This window comes from Ochotona curzoniae, unplaced genomic scaffold (assembly GCF_017591425.1).
Source record: "Ochotona curzoniae isolate NIBS_2020 unplaced genomic scaffold, NIBS_Ocur_1.0 contig_2723, whole genome shotgun sequence".
NCBI classification, from domain to species: domain Eukaryota; kingdom Metazoa; phylum Chordata; class Mammalia; order Lagomorpha; family Ochotonidae; genus Ochotona; species Ochotona curzoniae.
The window spans coordinates 18,390,715-18,410,976 of NW_024465573.1; positions in this window are offsets into that span (position 1 = coordinate 18,390,715).

The following is a 20,262-nucleotide window of genomic DNA, read 5'->3' on the forward strand; positions in this document are numbered from 1 at the left end:
TAAACAAGTCATATGACTATTCTTATCTCTGTTTCCATGTTTACATGGCAGGTCTCTGAACATCTCACAGTTTCTTAAGGAGATATATGACTTTGCTCATCCAGACATATATCACATTGTATTTTAGTTATCTGTTTCATTTGCTTTAAGTCCAGGAAATTAAGATATTTATTAGTCATTTCTGTTTCTTCTCAAAGGCATAATGATTTCCATGAATTAATAATGACTTTCCATGCACCAGGTTATATGTAAATATACTATCTACTCTGGTCTGTACAGAATACATTTGTGAAGATATTTTTATTTTGTTATTCAGAGAAACAAATGCTTACATGATTTAACTTGCCCAATTTCACAGGGCTATTAAGTGATAAGCTAGGTGTCAGATTCAGCTCATCCAATAAGACTTAGATATCTAAATAATAAACTGAAAGTACCAGTACCAGGCTGTTTTGATAACTACCGCCCTGTATGTCCGAAGATCTGAGATTGTGATCCTTCCTGCTAGGTTCTTATTCTTCAGGATGGTTCTGGCTGTTTGTAGTTCTCTGTGTTTCCAGATGAACCTTTGCATCAGTTTTTTCCAGCTCTGTGAAGAATGTTCTTGGTAGTTTGATTGGAATCACATTGAATGTATATATTGCTTTTGGTAATGTGGACATTTTGAGGATGTTTACTCTGCCCATCCAGGAACATGGTATGTTTCTCCACTTTCTGAAGTCTTCTATTTCTTGTCTTAATGTTTTGTAGTTTTCCTCGTAGATATCTTCTACAATCTTTGTTAGGCTTATTCCCAGGTATTTCAATTTCTGCTCTGTTATTTTGAAGGGTACCATGCTGGTTAGTTCTTCAGCCTCGGGACTATTTGCATACACTATGGCTGTTGATTATGATGTCAAATCTAAAGATCTTACATGTGAATCTTACCTTATGTCATTTCATACTTACCCGTACCTTTTGTAATAAGAACTTTTGATGTAATTCATTAATCAACTATCCTTAAGTGACATTGTTTATAATTACCTGAGATGGTCAATGTCCCTTTTATCACTGTTATTGGTATTGGCCATAAATAATGAAGATCTAGTCCTCATTATACCTTCAGTAGGGCCCTGGGATACAAGAATGAACCCACAATGAAATGACTGACAGTCTCCTAAATGGTTGGGAGACACTCCAGGGGCAGCATGATGGACTTCAGAAAATTCACAAAAGACACCCACTGTGACACTGGAGGGGAGAACGAGGGTGGGGCGGGGGACGATTTGTGGGAGGGGAAAGGGAGACCCTAGCGCCATCTAAACTGTATCCAAAAAACCATAAAAAATGTTATATAAAAATAATAATAACCTGAAAGATACTCATTGAGTTGAAATCAGAGAAAACCAAATGCCCACCTCACTGGCTATGCTACAGAATCACTGTGGTAAGGCTCAGAGCAATCAATAGAAGTTTACATTTCCTGGAATAAACCTCTGTCCTCTGTCCTCCTGAAAGAGTGAAGGAAAAGAAGAAGCCTGGATGTACTCTGACAAATCAGTTCTTGACACAGCCAATGAAATTTAAAGACAACTGACAACAAGAGAAAATTATAGAGGCTTATTGGAAAAAGAGTGTATTCACAACTAACCAATATGAATCAAATTGACAATCTCTTTAATAGCCAAGTCAGATGCAAACATACAATAAACAAGTATTTTTTAAATGTTGAAGAAAAAAAGCACTGGATTTGTAATTTTCAATTCAGAGAAACTGACATTTCTTAAAGGAGAAAAATGCAAGTTAAATATCCTTAATCCAAAATGCTTAGAAAGAGAAAAGTGGATTTCAAGTTGTATAACATGTGTAATACACATCATGAAAAGCCATGGGGATGGAACCTAAGTCTAAATACTAAATTCGTTTGTGTTTCACAGAATTTCCTAATTCCTGGTTTCCATCCAGCCCTAGCCATCCAGCCCTAGCCCTGGGATTATTTGATGAGTCAATACACATAGCTGGAAGGTAATTTTATATAATAGCCTAACTTTATTTTGACTATAAGGTCAGGTGTGAAACTGCCCACTTGTGGCATCATGTTGGTGCTCAGAAGTTTTGCATTTGTGAGGATTCTGAATTTTGGATTTTCAGATTCAGGATTCTCAACCTACATATCTATCAGTAAACTGAAGAACTCAAAGAGGAAAATAAACATAAGTACACATATGAGATAAGGTAAACCACCATTTCTGTTCTTGCTATAAAAACAGAAACACAGTATCATTTTCAAGCAACCAGACAAAGCTGGATCCTTCCATAGAAACCAAGGAGGAGTTTCTTTAAAAAGAAAACAATAAATGGGAAGCAGAAATATGATAATGGAGTAAGTCTTAACAGTATAGTATCTGTAATTATTATAATTGTTATTATAATCTATAATTATTATAAAAAGATTAAACTCAACAATGAAAAGTCAAAGAATCCTGAATTAAATTTAAAATTTTAGAAAGGTCCAAGAGTACGTCATCATATTCTTAAATTAAAAGAACGTAAGAAGTTTGCAAGTAAAATGTTGCTGCAATTTTGATCATAGATTTTAAATATCAATTTTGATATTTTAAAAAGTTGATATTTAAAAAAAAACACCTGGAGGCCAGGGGCTAACATTGTGGCATAGCACATAAAGCTGCCAGCATTTCACATAGGTATCAGTGTGAGTTCCAGTTATCCTACTTCCAACACAGCTATGTGGTAACATGCCTGGGAAAGTAGCAGAAGATGGCTTACATCATTGGAACCCCTTCAGCCATGCTGGAGACCTGAAGGAAGCTCCTAGCTCCTAACTCTTGGTTTCCATCCAACCCTAACCACTACGACCATTTGGGGAGTCAAAGAACAGATGGAAGATCTCTTCCTTTGTGACTCTACTTTTCTCACACTCTCTCTATAACTCTATCTTTCAAAAAAAATAAACTTAAAAAAAAAAACCTGTAGGCCATTTAACTTGTGAGCATAAGTTTGAAAATGTTAGTGTAGGGCCTGGCGCATGGCCTATCAGCTAAAAGTCCTCGCATTGAACATGCCAGGATCCCATATGGGCACTGGTTCTAATCCCATCCAGCTCCACTTCCCATCAAGCTCCCTGTTTGTGGCCTGGGAAAGCAGTCGAGGACAGCCCAAAGCCTTGGGATCTGGCACCTGTGTGGGAGACCTGGAGGAAGTTCCTGGCTCCTAGCTTCAGATCGGCACAGCACCAGCTGTGGCAATCACTTGGGGAGTGAATCATCGGAGGGAAGATCTTCCTCTCTGTCTCTCCTCTCTGTATATCTGCCTTTCCAATAAAAATAATAATAATAAAAAATAAATCTTTAAAAAAAAAAAGAAAGAGGCATTGCTTAAATCTAGATAGAATACAATGGCTATAAGCTAAAAATGGGTAATCCACAGGGAAGATATCAAATTCCATTGTTGCCTCCAGGTAATCTCTCATGCTTCCTCTACATATTGCATCAGCCATGCTCATTTCTCATTTCCCCAGCAAACGCCTATCGTTTCATTCTTCTGCCTAGTTTCCTTCTGGAAGAAGCAGTAGAATAGAGTTAAGAGATCACTTAACAGTCAGCCTGGTCTGGAACCTGGCTGCATGTTAACAGTAGGGCCTTGGATAGGCTGTTTAAAGTCTCCTATTTTTCCTGTCCTCCTCTCTGAAATAACAGCAATTTGCAATGACTAAATGCAATACCAAGGTGCGTGCTATGGTGCAGCAGGTTAAGCTGCAGCTTGGGATGCCCATATACCATATAGGAGTAAGTGATTTAAGTCCTAGCTACCCCACTTCCTGTCCAACTTCCTGCTAATACACCCAGGAGCCAGCAGATGCAGGTCTAAGAACTTAAGATCAAATTATTGGTTTCTGGCTTATGCCTTTTCCAACCCTTGCTGTGGTAGTCAATTGGGGAGTTAAATAGAGGATGGAATATCTCTGATTCTCCCTTTATTTCACACTCTGCTTTTCAAATAAGTCAATAAATCTTTTTTTAAACACAATAATAAAAAAAAAAACTTGTCATCATGGAGTTCAATCCACATTAGACTGTTTTCCCTGCAGCTATGATGTATCATTACTTACAATCTGTCCTTTAAAAAAATTTTAATGTAATAACCTAAGTGCAGAATCTCCTACATGCAGTAATCTTATTATTTCATCCAGATCAAAAGACTATGTAATTTCCTTTCATAACTTTGTTTGACAGTCATGCATACTACGGGGCCTTTCAAGCTTTGCTGAAGGTTACTTTTCAAAAAGCAGCAGCAAGATTCAAACTGCATCGCTTTTTCTCAAATTCCCAGCCACCATCTGTAAATATGGCTGACAGCTGCATGGCAGGTCCTTATCAAGGAATGACCTAAATGGTTGGGATTTTCCATTTTATTACACCTTAAATAATTAGATATTACAGCTCTGCACTATAAGGAATTCACATTCACCTAATTAAATAGAGACTGGGACAGTATAAGTGATCTGGATGTGTGCCGATACTCAGAAGTTGGACTTTATTATATGTAACAACCTGTCCTCCATGACAGCCTGGAGGGTGCCCAGCTCTCCTTATGGCCATTCTTGAATGCTCTCTGGTACCAAACATATGGCCTCTAGTCACACTGACAACCTCCCATCAACCAGGCAGCTGGTAAGTGCCCATGCCTCATTTTGCATATGGGAAAATCAAGGACCAGGTGGCTTTGTTATAGATAACTTAAGACTTCCATAAACATTCTTCTTGGAAATTAGTCAAGAAAACCTGGGGGTTATTATCTTTAAGGTTCTTTACTGCCATGGAGATTTGGAAAACATCCCTTACAGAAACAAAGAAGCCAGGCTAATCCTGCCTACCACATGATCCTTCCATGGCAGAGGTACCACCCCTGAGGTACCATCACTGAGCAATAGGCTCTAATCAGCAAGTTTTTGTCTCTATGTCACCAACAGCACCTTCACCCACTCTGCCCCATGACTATTCTACAACTCTTACTGGAGCCAATCCTATGCTTGGGTGCTACATATTAAGGATACCAAGGTGAGATAGACACAGTGCTTTGCTTAAGCAAATTACTGCTGGTGTCAAGCACTTTTTTTTTAACAATGGAAAGTCCCAAAACATTCCTAGAGAATGTCTCCCACCTAAATTGACTAGGATACCAGGATACCCATTATAAAAAGATATTCACTGGACCATGCCCCCAAAGAACCTGACTCGGGAGATGTGAAGTGGCCCACTATTGTGTTTGTCAGATTTGTACTTTGTTTTGCTCTGTTTTAAATAACTATTTCAGGTGAAATTTCCTTGGGATGTAGGAGGCACTAACCAGACAACCCAAAGGTGATGCTTTCTAAGAGTCCCTTTTCATCTTTTTTTAAAAAAAGATTTATTTATCTTCATTAGAAAGGTATGTTTATAGAAACAAGGAGAGAGACACAGAGAGAGATCTTACAACTGCTGTTTCACTCCCCAAATAGCCAGAGCTGAGCTGATCTGAAAACAGGGGCCAGGAGCCTCTTCCAGATCCCCCACATGGGTGCAGGATCCCAAGGCCTTGGGCCATCCTTGACTGCTTTCCCAGGCCACAAGCAGGGAACTGGATGGGAAGCAGAACAGTTGCCGGGACCAAAACTGGTGCCTATATGGGATGTCCACACTTGGAGGTAGATTAGGCAGGTGAGCCACTATGCTGGCCACATACAATTATCTTTTCTATCTTCTTTCAAATTTCTGCAATGGAATGCCCCTGGAAAGGACTAGAAGCAAGCAGCTTAAATTTAGCGCAGAGAGCATCCTCTGATTGAGCACACACCCAAATTTCCCACACACACATGGGAGCTTGATGCTAGGAACATTCTGTTCCCAGAAACAACTTCATTCTTGTAGTTCTCCTAACAGTGACCCAGCAACCCTTCTTCCTGGTACCCATACTCAGACCACAGCTTCACAGCTTCTTGCTTCTCTCTGTAGCACCAAAAGGCCCCAAATAACTGGAGCACCTGCCCATCCCCACCCCCCTAGAACACACACAGGCAGACATCAGGGATGCTATTGGGCTGAGCAGCTGCTGATCTATGCCCTGTTCCTCTTGAGTTGAACACTCAAAGGAATAAATGAAGAGAGCTTATCTGAGGCAATGCTTGTCAATCATTCTTCCTTCTGTACCACAACAAAGGAACCCTCTGCCATTCCTCCTCCTAAAATAACAAACAACAAGCCTTCCAGTGACTCACCAGGTGTATCTTATGATTTGTGTACAAACACTGGAAATAGGAATTGCAAGAAAGCCAGAAGTATATTTCCTTGTGAATCAAAGGTAGAGTTTACTACTAAAAGAAAAAGGTTGCAACATGTCAAGACTCGTCTCTTTGCAAGTGTGCCAAGCTCCTGGGCAACTCTGGGTCATAGGTAAAACTGCAGGGCTGGCAATGACATTCTTTTTTTTAAACTATGTTTCTTTCATTTTGTGGGAAAGCAACCAGAATTGAGGGATAAATGCATGAAGAGAGGGAGAAGACAAAAAGGAAATAGAAATTAAGTAGAGGAACAAAAGAAATAAGGAAAAGAAGGAGAGAGAGCCCCAAAGTTTAGACATCTCAAAATTTCAAAAGAATATTAAAAAATTCTGCCTCTTGAAGCAGAATAGTTGCTTTGATTAAGCAGGATGCTGCATGAGCCATTTGCTGTCCACAGTAAGTAACCCAAGAGAGAGAGAGACAAGTTAACCAAATAAGTTATGCTTGGCCTCTGTGATCTCAAAGACAAAGCCAGACACAGACATTCAAGCAATACCTGAGGGCCCATGATTCCCAGCTCAGGCAACTGCTTACTCACCAAGTGTACAAGACCAAGGATAGGGGAAGGACTCTATAAATGACATCCACTGTTGTTGTTACTGTTATTTTTTATTAGTAACGAATATAAAAGCATTTGACTTGAGCCTAGTTTTTCTACTACTATCTATGGGAGAATTTTTAAAAAGAGGAAAAACTGTAACAGACACATAAATGTAAATTGCCATGAGTATTTCTTTCTTAAAAAAAAAAAACAAAAAACAAACCAAACAAACAAAAAAAAAAAACAGCTCCCTCCCAGGCCAGTGTGATAGATAGCATTGTGGATTACTTCTCTGCCTGTTATGCCAGTATTCTATATGGTTATTGGATCATATCCCAGGTGCTCCACTTCTGATCCAGCTTCCTGGCTATGACCTGGGAAAGCAGCAGAGGATGGCTCAAGTCATTGGGCTCCTGCACCCATGTGAGATTGGCTCAGCTTCAGCTGTTTCAGACACCTGGGGAGTTAAGTAGCAGATGGAAGGTCTCTCTCTCTCTCTCTCTCTCTCAAAACTCCATCTTTCAAATAAAAATAAATGTTAAATAAAAGCTCAAGTTACAAAATGATGCAAAGCCCTATCCTGCAGACAATGTGACAGATTACCTCTACCGACATAAGTGTGACTTCCTCCAGGAAGCAACTTGGGTTTCTTTTGCATCCAGAGAATTTGACACAATAAAAGAAAAAGAATATGAGTTCAATTGTGTCATTGATTCACTGATTGCTGATCCTTATTGACTGGGGATGGGGGGGACAATACAGGCATGTAGTCATCAATGCTGCACCTAAAGTTGGAGAACAAGTTCCCCAGCCCATCAACCATCAAGACACAGGCATCCTATTCAGAATGGTGGCGGATATGCAAATGGCTCCAGTTGCTCTTTAGAGCTTCAAGCCCAAAAACCGATTTCCTATTGTTCTAAATGTTTCTATAGGTTTGGAAAACTGAACCAGGTTTGCCTGAGGAAAATATCACATGAATCGCATGGAAGAGCACAATTGACCAAATGTCGCACACAAATTCTATCTCTTCTTCTCATCTTTCAGGCACTACATTCAAGTTCTGCAGCACCTAGAATCTCATACACCTAGGTTTATTCTGCCTCACCACCCTTCAGACCTGAGTGGCCTAAGCAGAGCTCTGTCTGAGACCTCTGACATTTACAAAGACAGCAGGCAGCCTGGTCTTTCATTCTGTTGCGTTTGGAAAGTACAGACAACATGAATCATTATAGGTTTTCAAGAGAGGAGCAATAATGTCAGATTCACCCTTTTTTGAAAATATGTGTGATTTATTTATTTTGAAAGAGTTACAGAGACAGAGATAAGACAGAGAGATTGATTTTCCATCTGCTGGTTCACTTCACAAATGGCCACAAATGTATCAGACCAAAGCCAGGAGCTTCAACCAAGTCTCCTACATGGGCAATAGGGGCCCAGATACTTCAGCCACTTTTTTCTGCTTCTCCCAGGCAATTAGTAGATAGCCGTGCTGGAAGTGGAGCAGCCAGGACACAAATCAGCACCCACATGAGATGATGACTTTGTAGATGGTAGATTAATGTATTATACCACAACCCAGTCCCCAGAGTCATACTTTTTTTAAAAAAATGGCTTTGGCAACAGAATAGAAATATGTTGAAAATAGGAGAAAGGTTCGACCATGGGGGTGGGGCAAAAGGAGCCCCATGCAGTGTGGCGGCTGTGGGGAGTGTCCCAGCCAGGCCAAACCCAATACTGGGGACGCAGGCCAAAGTCACTGCCACCAGGCGGTGACCCTGTCTTAGGTTTTGGGCAGCCAGTGTGCCCACTGGGCGTGAGGCTCTGCCTGCTAGCCGTCTGGTGGTGAGCTCTGGGGTTTTTAGGATATGTAATTGCTGCCTAGAGACATCCATGGAAAAGGCCAGCGTGAGTGTGGGTGAGGTATGAATTCTAGGTGATTCCCAGTAATGGGGCCACAGAACTTTCTGGCAAGCGTGAGGACTGAGACTTGGTAGTTTGGAGGAGAGAGTCCATAATATCTATTTGGATCAGACTGATTCACCAGCCCACATGAGAACCCTGAAATGGGCTGTTAGCATAGAGCATCATTAACTGCCACACACCAGTTCACACAAAAGCTAGGGATGGGGGTCTGTCTGGCAGGGCTGGGTACCACTACCTAACTGAGTGGTGGAACAGGGGATGGGTCACACTTGGCAGGGTCGAGACACTAGCCAGAACACAAAAGAACCAGGTCCAGGGGTAGATTATGTCAGGGAAGTATGGGCTGAACCCTGTGAAAATACAAATCCCGCTGGTTAGCTCGCGAGCTGGGGTAGTGATGGGCTGAGCTAAGTGTGACCACGGAACCTGCCATCACTTATGAGTAAAGGAACCAACAACAGTCTGGGCAGGTCAAGTCAGCAGTACCCGAATGTGCATCTTAAAATAGGTTGTGGGTAGATTTCATCATGCTTAGAACAGCAAGATTGGCAGCAATTCAGACCTGTTGAACTATCAAAACTGCTTGAGCAGGACCCTTGGAGCACGCCTCACAATGGGGACCGGAGATGGGAGGGAGGCTGGGTGGGGCTTCTCCCTTTGTTTCTCCCCTGACCCCAGATCCAGGGCAAAAAATGACATTAGCGTGGAAACAATGATATTACCCACTTTCCTGTAACCCTTGGCCCTTTGTACCCAAAGCAACTAAGTAAGATTAATTTTTAAAAATAACTAATGAAAAAAACACTATATTCTGTCTTAAAAAAAGATAGGATGTGGGGTGGACCAAGATGCAACTGGAAGAGGGTGGACCAAGCAGGAACGATCAAACCTCAACTCACAAGGAAGAACAGAAATCAGGATGGATCAAAGGTCATGCCAAACTAGGCTCTTACTCCAACTGGTCTGCATGAGCCAAGGATACTAGGCCACAGCATCAAGGGCAAAGGCTGAGACAGGTGAGGAGTAAGCCAACTGGGTCAGAGCAACCACTGCCACATGCATAATCTAGGGCTGCATAATCACATGCATAATTAGGCCCCATTGGGGAGCTGTGAGAGTACACCCTTGCTGGGTTGCGGTTCCCATGGGAGAGTGTGGGGGCCGGAGTGGGGGCTGCATTCTGGTCTGGATATTGCTGCAATCTCCCTTGGCACAAGTGTGGACTGGGGCTGGGACACCTAACCAGGCCAGACGCCAGCACCATCTGGGGCTCTGGAGAACCTGGTTAGATGTAGGACGGACGAGGCTAGGTCTCTGCTCCTACTGAACTATGTGAGCAGTATCTGGGTATGGACAAGCCTTGGCTGGGCTGAAGCATCATCCAACAGTAAGAACCAGGATGGATTGAAGGCCAGCAAGGAAAGGCCACTGTTCCTACCAAGACAGGAGGTGGATTAAGTGGGGCTGGCCCATGGACCCACCAGTACGTGCAAGATCTGGCACAGGGAGAGGTTCTGATGGAGGAGCCTGGGAAACACCTCTGTCGGGACACAGTCCCTGCAGGTGAGCATAAGAACCACAATAGGGAGCAACCCAGATCAGGCCAGAGAAAGATATTAACTGGCATACATTTGGCATAGGTTGGAGGCAGACCAGGCTGAACCAGTTCACATCACCTGCTGGCGAATCCAAATACCAGAACAGTGTGTGAGTTCGGGCCAGGTTTAGTTGCGACACAAACCAGTACACATTACTGAATGCCAAGGTGAGGTGAGCAATACCAGATGTGGCTGCAGCATCCAAACAGCACACTTGAGAACCAGGGAGGGAAGGAGCAAAGCCAACAGAAAGAATGCGTTCTCCCCTGCTAGACAGTCATTCCCATTGCAGAGGGTGGGTTGGGATGGGGGCAGACCAGACCAGGCAGGGCTACAACACCTTTGGGCCTCAAGTGAGTTAGATCAGGGAAAATCCAGGCTGGGCTTGACTGTTCCAACTGGTGCAAGCATAAATTACAGTGGGCGAGGATTGGTTGGATTTTGCTGCAGCATCAGCTGGCAGAGGCTGGGGCTGGGGGTTAAATCTGTCAAGTTAGACTCCAGAACCACCTGGAGAGTGCATAATCCAGGAGTGGGAGTGGCCTAATAGGGTGAGAGTGGGTACCTCCCTCTTGGGTTAACACTCCTACTGGAGAGCATGAAAACCAGGATAGGGGCAGGGGTGGCTAGATAGAAAGAAACCCGCCAGTATTTGTATGGTCTGGATAGTAGGATTGGTTGGGTTAAACTAGGCTTCAATGCCCATTGACATGTATGAGAGTTAAATGGGATGTGGGACAGGTTGAACATGTTTGCAGTACATAGTGGCAAGCACGAGAACCAGGGTAGGGGGCAGGCCTGATGGGGGTTATAGGGAGTCACCCCAACTAGGCTGCAGCTCCCACTGATTTGTGTGAGGGACGAGTATGAAGCGGACAGGATTGGGCTGGATTGCAACAACCATTGGTTCACATGGAAGACAGGGCTGGAAACAGAACTGATCCAGCAATTGCAACGACCAGCATGTACGTAAGCTGATTGGGGCGACGGATTGTGCCAGACCCTGTACTGGCAAGTACACACAAGATCACGTCTGGGATCACTTCAGACGAAGTTTCTTTGGAGATCCCTCCAGCTGAACTGCTGATCCCAGAACCTCAACCATGAAGAGACTATGTCAGCCAGTAGATTCTGAATAGATTTCATCATGTTTGGAACAGCAAGATTGGCAGCAATTCAGACTTGTTGAACTATCAAAACTGCTTGAGCAGGACCCTTGGAGCACGCCTCCCATTGGAGACCTTGGATGGGTGGGAGGCTGGGTGGGGCTTCTCCCTTTGTTTCTCCCCTGACTCCAGATCCAGTGGGAAAAACAATCATATTAGTTTGGAAAAAAAATAATAAATCTAGTAAATACTGTTGACTAAGCAGAAGGACTGTCAAGTATCTAACATATGTGTGTGTGTGTGTGTATTAATGTGGAAACAATGGTCTTACCCACTTTCCTGTAGCCCTTGACCCTTTGTGCCTTAATCGACTATGTAAATATTACAAAAATAAAATAATTTTAAAAGTAAAAATAAATAAAAAGAAAATAGGAAAAAGGAATAACATGTTTCTGACAATCCCTCCAGTGAGAATCAACTAAGGTTGAACCTAGAAGGGCAATCCTAGATGAACCCAACTACTTGGTCTCATTGTACCCCATTCTAAACGTACATTGTGTTTGTAATCCCAGAACCTATCACATAGTAAGCATTCAGTCACTGCCTGTTGGTTCATACAAGCGAGGGAATCTGAAATGAGTCCATAGTTTCTAAAATGAGGAAACCAGGATTAGAAGGAGGATATTTACCTTCCCATTACTATGTTCCTGGGCAAGGACAGAGATGAACCTAAAACCTCGTCCCCTTATCTCTTTTCCAGCAATTGTCAATTTTCTTCAATTATCACAATTAACACTCCCAGAGTTTCTGTTTGAACAGGTTTGGATGTGACCAGACTATCTGCATTTCTAACAAGTTCTGAGGTGATTTGGATGCTGCTGGCCCAAGGATCACAATGTGAGAATCCTTGTCTTATCCAGTTCTCCCTCTGTAACAACTAGATGTTACATGTTAGATGTTCAGAAAGCATATGGCCTTGTATGACTCACTCTCACCCCTCACTACTTAATCCTGGGCTTTTGTGACAATAGGCACATTAGCCTATGCCTTGGTAGTTAAGTGCACAGACTTGGGCCAGGCGCAGTAGCCTAGTGGCTATAGTCCTTGCTATGCATGCACCAGGATCCCATATGGGTACTGGTTCGTGTCTCAGCAGCCCTGCTTCCCATTCTGCTCCCTGCTTGTGGCCTGGGAAAGCAGTCGAGGATGGCCCAAAGCATTGGGATCCTGCACCCATGTGGGAGACCTGGAAGAAGCTCCTGGTTCCTGGCTTTGAATCAGCTCAATTCCAGATGTTGTGGCCACTTGGAGAGTTAATTGGTGGATGAAAGATTTTCCTCTCTGTATATCTGACTTTCCAATAAAAATAAATAAATCTTTAGAGAGAGAGAGAGAGAGAGAGAAAACGAGCCCAGACCCATGAACCAAATACATCATTTGCACACATATAAGAATAAAATTCCTGGAAGAATTAAATTACTTCATGTATATTAAAGAGTTCAACTGTGCCTAGCAAGTAGTAAAGATATACAAAGGATAGCTATCATTATTACAATTCCATGCATGGACTTGAGGCAGGGCCCTAAAAGGAATTCTGTGATAGTGCCAGGACCACAGAAATGCATGAAAATATGTTACAGAATGATACAACATATAGTCACCTGAAGTCATATGCATACACCCCCACAACAAGTACAAAGTTCAAGGGTCCAGCATAATGGCTCAGTGGCTAAATCCATGCCTTGCATGTGCTGGGATCCCATATGGGCACCAGTTTGTGTCCCAGCTACTCCAATCCCCATCCAGCTCCCTGCTTGTGACCTGAAAAAGCAGTTGAGGATGGTCTAAAGCCTTGGAACCCTGCACCTGTGTGGCAGACCTAGAAGATGCTCCTGGCTTCTGGCTTCAGGTTGACTCAGCAGTGACTGAGGGCATGAACCAGTGACAGAAAGTCTTCCTTTCTGTTTCTCCTCTCTGTAAATCTGCCTTTCCAGTAAAAACAGATAAATCTTTTTTAACAATTGCAGGAAGGCTGATCACTGTGGACTGCTGCTGTCTGGATCTCCTTCAAGCCCACTGTTATCACGGAACTTTCCTGCTATTATTCTGAGCCAAGGAACCTGGTACCAAATCACAGTTGATAGATCTCAGTGATTGCCATAATCTAATCTAAGAAGATATATGTTCCCATATACCACAGACTTTACTGTCATCTCAAACTGATAATACTGAGCAGTATAAATAGAAGCACTTGAACATTAGCCCCTCTTCAGTGCCCCAGTGCCAACACCCTTGAGTACAGAGCACAGTCCCCGTGGATGCCGGAGCAGTACATGCTGAATCCAGAAGGTAGAAGAGTGTGGCCCCCAGCATTCACACCATCTAGAGAACAATATACAGTCAGCTCTCCATATAGCTAATTCTGTTTCCAAGGAGTCAATCCACTGGCAGATGAAAGATCTCTCTCTTTTTCTCTCTCTCTCCCTCCCTCTCTCCATCCCTTCCTCCTTCCCTCCTCCCTCTCTCTCTCTCTTTTTCTCTCATGCCTCTCTCTTCCTCTGTAACTCTTTCAAGTAAATAAGTTTTGACTTTTCTCAGAACAAAAGTTTCTACTTGAACAGACTTTTTTCTATAAAGCTTTATATTTATTTATTTGAATGAATTACAAAGACAGAGACAGGGAGACAGAGAGAGAAAGAGAGAAGCCTCCCATCTGCTTGTTCACTCCCCAAATGGCCACAATGGCCAGGGCTGGGCCAGGCTGAAGCCAAGAGCCAGAAGCATCATCCAGGTCTCTCTCATAGATGGTAGGGCACAAGCACTTGGGGCATCTTCCACTCTTTCCCAGGCCATGAACAAGGAGTTAATTAGGAAGTAGAGTAGTTAGCACTTAAACCAGTGCAAATTTACTACTTACAAGGTTTAACACTGTATATAGGTTATAAGTAATCTAATGATAGCTACAAAATTTCTTTCAAAAGCCGAAATACAGAGACAGTGATCCTTCATCTACTGATTCACTCCCCAAATGCCTGCAACAGACAAGCCTGAGTCAGTCAACAACCTAGAACTCAATTAGGTGGCAGAGACCCACCTGGGCCATGATGTGCTACCTCACTGTGTGCATTAGTAGGAAGCTGGAATCAGAAGCAGAGTCAGAACTTAAATCCAGGTACTATACTAGGAGAGGGATGCAGACATTCCAAGCAGCATCTTGGAATCAACCCCTGAATCAGTTGCCATACCCTCTTCAACACGTGTTTAAATGCACAGTGTATGAAGTGTTACGTCCAGCAGGCCCTTGTCTCTCAGAAGTCATCCGATTGGCCTTTAATACCTGCAGCTCAGAAAATCTAGCTTTCAGACAATTTGAGTCCATGTGGTGACACAAGAAGAACTCTCAAGGGCTTGCACATGACAGAGAATTTTCCCTGGATAAGAGTGCATACTCTTTAAACACCACCAGGAAATAAAGAACCAGTCTAGGCCAGGTAAGCTGGGGCTTGAGTGTCCATTCTTGAGGTGCCAAGGGCTCCACTGCAGGTGCAATCAGGAGATGTGCCAGGGGACGCTGGCACAAGGTCCCATGTGGCTTCCTGCCCAGACAAACACGCCTCCACAGCCTCAGTGGACAGTCCCCTCCACAGGACCCTCAGGCGGCACACACACTAGCCCATTGTTCTCCATTCCGCTGGCAGCTCTCAGCCCCTTGCTCCCCAGCCCTGCCCCTAGCGACCCCAGCACAGCCTTGTCTGCTCTGTGTTAAGCCAGTTTTGAGGCTCAACTCCGCCACCACTGTAGTTGCTGTACAATCAAAATCTTCCCTACTCAGGAGCACAGCCTTTAAAAGTGACCAAATGTGCAGTTTATAAAAAGGTCATTCAAATGACAAGACTTTTCAGCTGATTTCTATTATCAGGGACTTTTTTAAATGAATTGTTACACAGATCCTGAAAGTATAAAAGCCAGATGTCCAACTCCAGTGAGGAAAGTGAATGGGATATACAGGTTGTCCTGGAGTTTCTCCACTGCTTTGGTTTCCCTGGTCTTTAATCCAGGCAGCCACAAATGGCTCCAGAGTAAACACATGATTGAAGCTGCTCTGCCCCAGAGCCATCACCTTTAAACTAAACCTGAAGATTTTCTACATCACCCTGAACACCTTTCCACAGCTCTTCAGTCTGACCCATTAAGCAATACAAGTATCTCCCAGAAACCACCCCCAGAGACGTGCCTGTGTTCTCATAGGTCCAGAGCACAACTGACACTGCTGTGGCAGGGCATCCTGATTTCTGGGGTGAACAGCCAGAGACAGAGAAGGCTCACCTCACTTCCACATTAGCATGGCCTCAATCCTTTCCACCCTTTCCAGGCTTCTTCCAGGTCAACGCCACAAGCCTTCCAGCCAAATCCACCCACAAGCTCTTAGTCGGCCACAATTCCCACAGGTGCAGCAGAAAAATGACCACTAATTAAAAATGGGAACATTCACTACTCCTTTATTCCTTGCCAAAAGTCAGTGTGCTGTTCTATTATGTCTGAGGTTCAGTTGACTTACTCTGGACATCAGGACAAGCTGAAACCACAAATGTGGATCCAATCTCAGAGCCCACCGCTCATATCATTCTCCATCTGAAATGTGCTTCCATGTGTGTCGTCTACCCACTGCCTAGTTCTCTTCAAAGCTCTGCCAAAGACATACATCTTCCAAAAAATTATTTCTAAGTCTTCTTTCAGAGTGTTTGTGATTCTATCCCTGCTTAATGATTAATCTTATTCTGCAAGATTATTCAAAAAACACTGAAATATTTTTGTTTTCATCATCTAATTGCTAATTCCTAGTGGACAAAGACCACGTCTTCCTGAAATCTATCTCCCATGATACCTGACACTGCATTTTAGATTGAGAGTTTTTTTTTTCACAGAGCCAGTGTTCAATTAATAATGACTTAAAGAAAACTTGATGCAATTGGCTAGATCTTCACATGGCAAATACATATACACTCTTCAAAGATAACGATCCTAGATGTATTTCAGTCAAAGAAACAAAATTAGGGCTGAAAAAGAACATAAGACAAAACACACATTAATCTCCTAACTTCTGGGTTTATTTCGTGCTTTCCCTAAGCAAACATTTGTGGATTTAATCTGTGAAATAGTCATCTTCTGTCTCCCAATACAGATAGTTCCTCCTCCAGTCTACTCTCCGAAATATGGCCAAGAGAATAATTTTTCATGCAAATCTGTCATCTTCTTTCACGTTTTTAAATCCCTCAATGGCTTCTCATTGTCTTTAGGCCTTAATCCAAATCCTTCAATCTAACTTCCTAGACCCTCAGGGATCTGGGTAGGGATCTGGGCTGGCTGCCTTTCTAACTTCCTTATCCCCAACACATTCCCCTGTGCTTTCTAGGATATGGCATGTTCACCTTGTAGTTCTTAAAAACGTCCACATAGGCTTGCACTCATTCATTCACTCACTCTCTCTCGCTTTCTATTCCAAGCCCTCTCATATGCTCGTCTATCTACAATGTTCTTCCACACTTACCTTCCTTCTCTTATATCTGTTCATCCAGATGATTTCTGTTCACCCCTCGGTTTTCAAATTAAACACCATTTACCTGGTGTTTACTAGAGCTCCAAAAAAGTCTACTAATAGTACCCATTGACCTCCAATGTTCACTCTTCTTGTCTTCTCACTTGTTCGGCTTCGTTCTAAGAATCTGTAGCCACATACAATGTCTCTCATTTATCAACACATCCCCAAACCAAGAACAGTTTAAATAAGCCAAATTGAAATGCCACTGTAATTTAGCCAAATGTCTAAGAAATCATTTCTATTGACAATACTTTCAGGCCAGAAAGCCATTACCCTTCAAATGAGTGCTTTCGATCACTGACATTTTCAGGTAGATATAGTGCATTTTCAGATAAATAAAGTGCTCCACTTCTGATTCTAGCTTTCTGGGAGACAGCAAGTGATGGCTCTAGTAGTTGCATCTCTGCATCCCATGTGGGAGACCAGGATTGAGTGCTTGGCTCTGAATTTTAACCTAACCTGCAAGGCTGTCTCTATCCCTATGCCTCTTTAACCCTCATTCTCGTCTTTATACCTCTCAAGTGAATGAACAAATAAAGAGCTATACATGTTGAAAATGTTGAACATATGTCATGTTCAAATTCTTGTTGAAAATGTTCAACTAGCAATAAATATAAGATTTACTCTTTGGATATATATCTTTTTAGGTGTCAGATTTATTACTTGTAGATCATTATGCCCAAACTAAATGTCCACAAAAACTATGGCATCTCTAGCTTTGTTTTCATGCCTACTAAATTAGAATGTAATCCATATATGGGGGCTTTCTGTCCATCACTATGTCCTCTTTATTAATTCATTAATTCTGAGTACTCAAAAAGTATGTGTTGAATGAATAACTGATGCTATTTTACATCACTGGGTAAGTCCAACCCTTGCCTTCTTGGAACAGACTATATAAAAAGATATGATTATATATTTTCACTTGAATATTATCTATATATAAACATTCATATATATAGAGAGATGCATATATATATATATAAGCCTAAGAAACCTAAAAGTGAAATCTAAGAAGACACATTTATATATTTTATAAACACACACAAATCAGAGACTGCAAGACAACAATCTTAAATCAATCTGAGGCCAAGTCAATGTCCACAGAAATCGCTGCCCATTTTTCTCCACCGCTCCATCCTTAGCACCTGTACTAGGTTTGGCACCAGCCAACACTCAACAAATATTTGTTCAATGGATGAATGGATCAAGCCTCACATACAAGCCAAGGGGACGTGCCTTCCAGATCCCTCCACAGCTAATGTGTAGGAAGAGAGAGATTGCTGCAGAGAAGCCTTCAGCCTTCCCAGCCTGGAGGCAAGTTGGCATGTACTATTCATGCTAAATGTTCCCAAAGATGGCTTAGATTCTCCCACTCGGCCTTCAATGGCCTTATAGAATCCACCTTGTGCACAAAGGTCTGACTGTGCTTTCAGCCAAAAGCAATGAAAGAGAAACAGCACATCGGAAATATCTCCACGTACTCATTTCCACCTTGCACTTTGTATGGACTTGGCGAAGAAATTCAACGGAACTGAACACCCCTTTGGAGAGTGGAACTTGAAATGAGAGCCCCCAAGCAAAGATTTCTGAATGAGATTTTTCATTCTGAATTACCAAGCCAACCTCTAACTGGAGAAGGACTTCTCCTGTAGGGGCCCCAAGAGGCACAGAACTGAACACCTAGTATCTGTGTCCATCTCCCTATGAGATCTTGAACAGGGCATGACTCCGGACAGAGCACAGGTAATTTCTGTACTTCAGAAACCCTCAAAGTACAGCCGCAGGTTACAAAGATGAAACACTGCTTCTAATGTGTACAAACAAATCTGTCTGAGAAGCCAGAGATAATTAACTTGTTTTTTATGCTTCAGAATCCTAACCTCAAACATTTCTGTTGTTCTCCTCTAGGCACTCCCACTGTGCAGGGCTAAAATTTAAATGAAATCTTCTCTTCCCCATAATGCTGTAATTAATAGGGAAAAGGAAATGGTTTCAAGAGGCTAAGGTCTCCTTAATCTATCTGCCTTGCGGTAAAATAGAGCTAACTCAGTGAATCAGCCTATAATGATAGCTGGAGAGGAGAGCAGTTGAAGTGTCTCCCAAGAAGTCCACTCAACCAGCTCCAGCTTCTCACAGTCCACCCAACCTATCTCTTCCACCAATAGGCCTAACATTGTCAGCAGTAATCCACAGCCAGTCACTTCCCTGAGTCCTGAAAATGCGAAGGAAGATATTCCCTGAGTAGGGTAATATTAGCTGTTGTCACACACAAAGAGCTTGATGTTTATCAGATGAACGAGCAAGTCACGTAGGTCTTAAGAAAACAGGAGATGGGATGTGCTGGTTAGAGAATGATACTCATGACAATGTTGGCTATAATCGTGATGATATTGTTGATGGTGATGATAGTAACACTAGCATGAACATCGGCAGCAGAATTAATAACAGAAAGATCTCATTTTAGAAAAAAAAAATGTATTACTTTCTACAGTTACCAATCTGTACTAATTGTTTGTCCTTGCATCCACATTTACATACACGTTTTCTGGAAAGGAAAAAAAATAAAACTGAAAGACATTAAGTGATTTCCTCCATAGTTACCCAACTAAGAGAGAAAAACTGAAGTTTGTCAAAGGAAACAGTGTCCCAGCACCTGAAATATCCAGAGTTATGGAGCAGTTTCTAGGTTCCTGGAGAAGTAAGGGTATGTCACAAAAGGAAGCGCGGAGGGCAGGAAATCCTCTGACTTACCAACCTGACCTTAGGTCCTCTCTGATATCAGACCCCATGATATCAGCTAGTAATTGAGGGAGAGCAAACCTCCAGTTGACTATCACCTCCGACAAAGAAGTGGGAAGCAAAGAACAAAGACACATCTCATTGAATGTGGCAGGAGCTCCTGGATGAAAAATGCTCTTTTCCTTGGAATTGTCTCCTTGTCAGGAAAGGACAGGTCACTCATGCTGGATACAGCTTAGGAATGCTGTACCTAAGAAAACCCAGAGCTTTAAGTAAAAGACCAGTATACAAATAAGGCATGTTCTATTCATTTATCTCTCAGGTTTATAATCAATATTGAACAGTTTGGCGTATGTTCACATTAGCAAGTAATGTTACTATCTAATTATTGCATTCTATTGATTCAGTTGTTGGGTGTTTATAATTAGGTTACT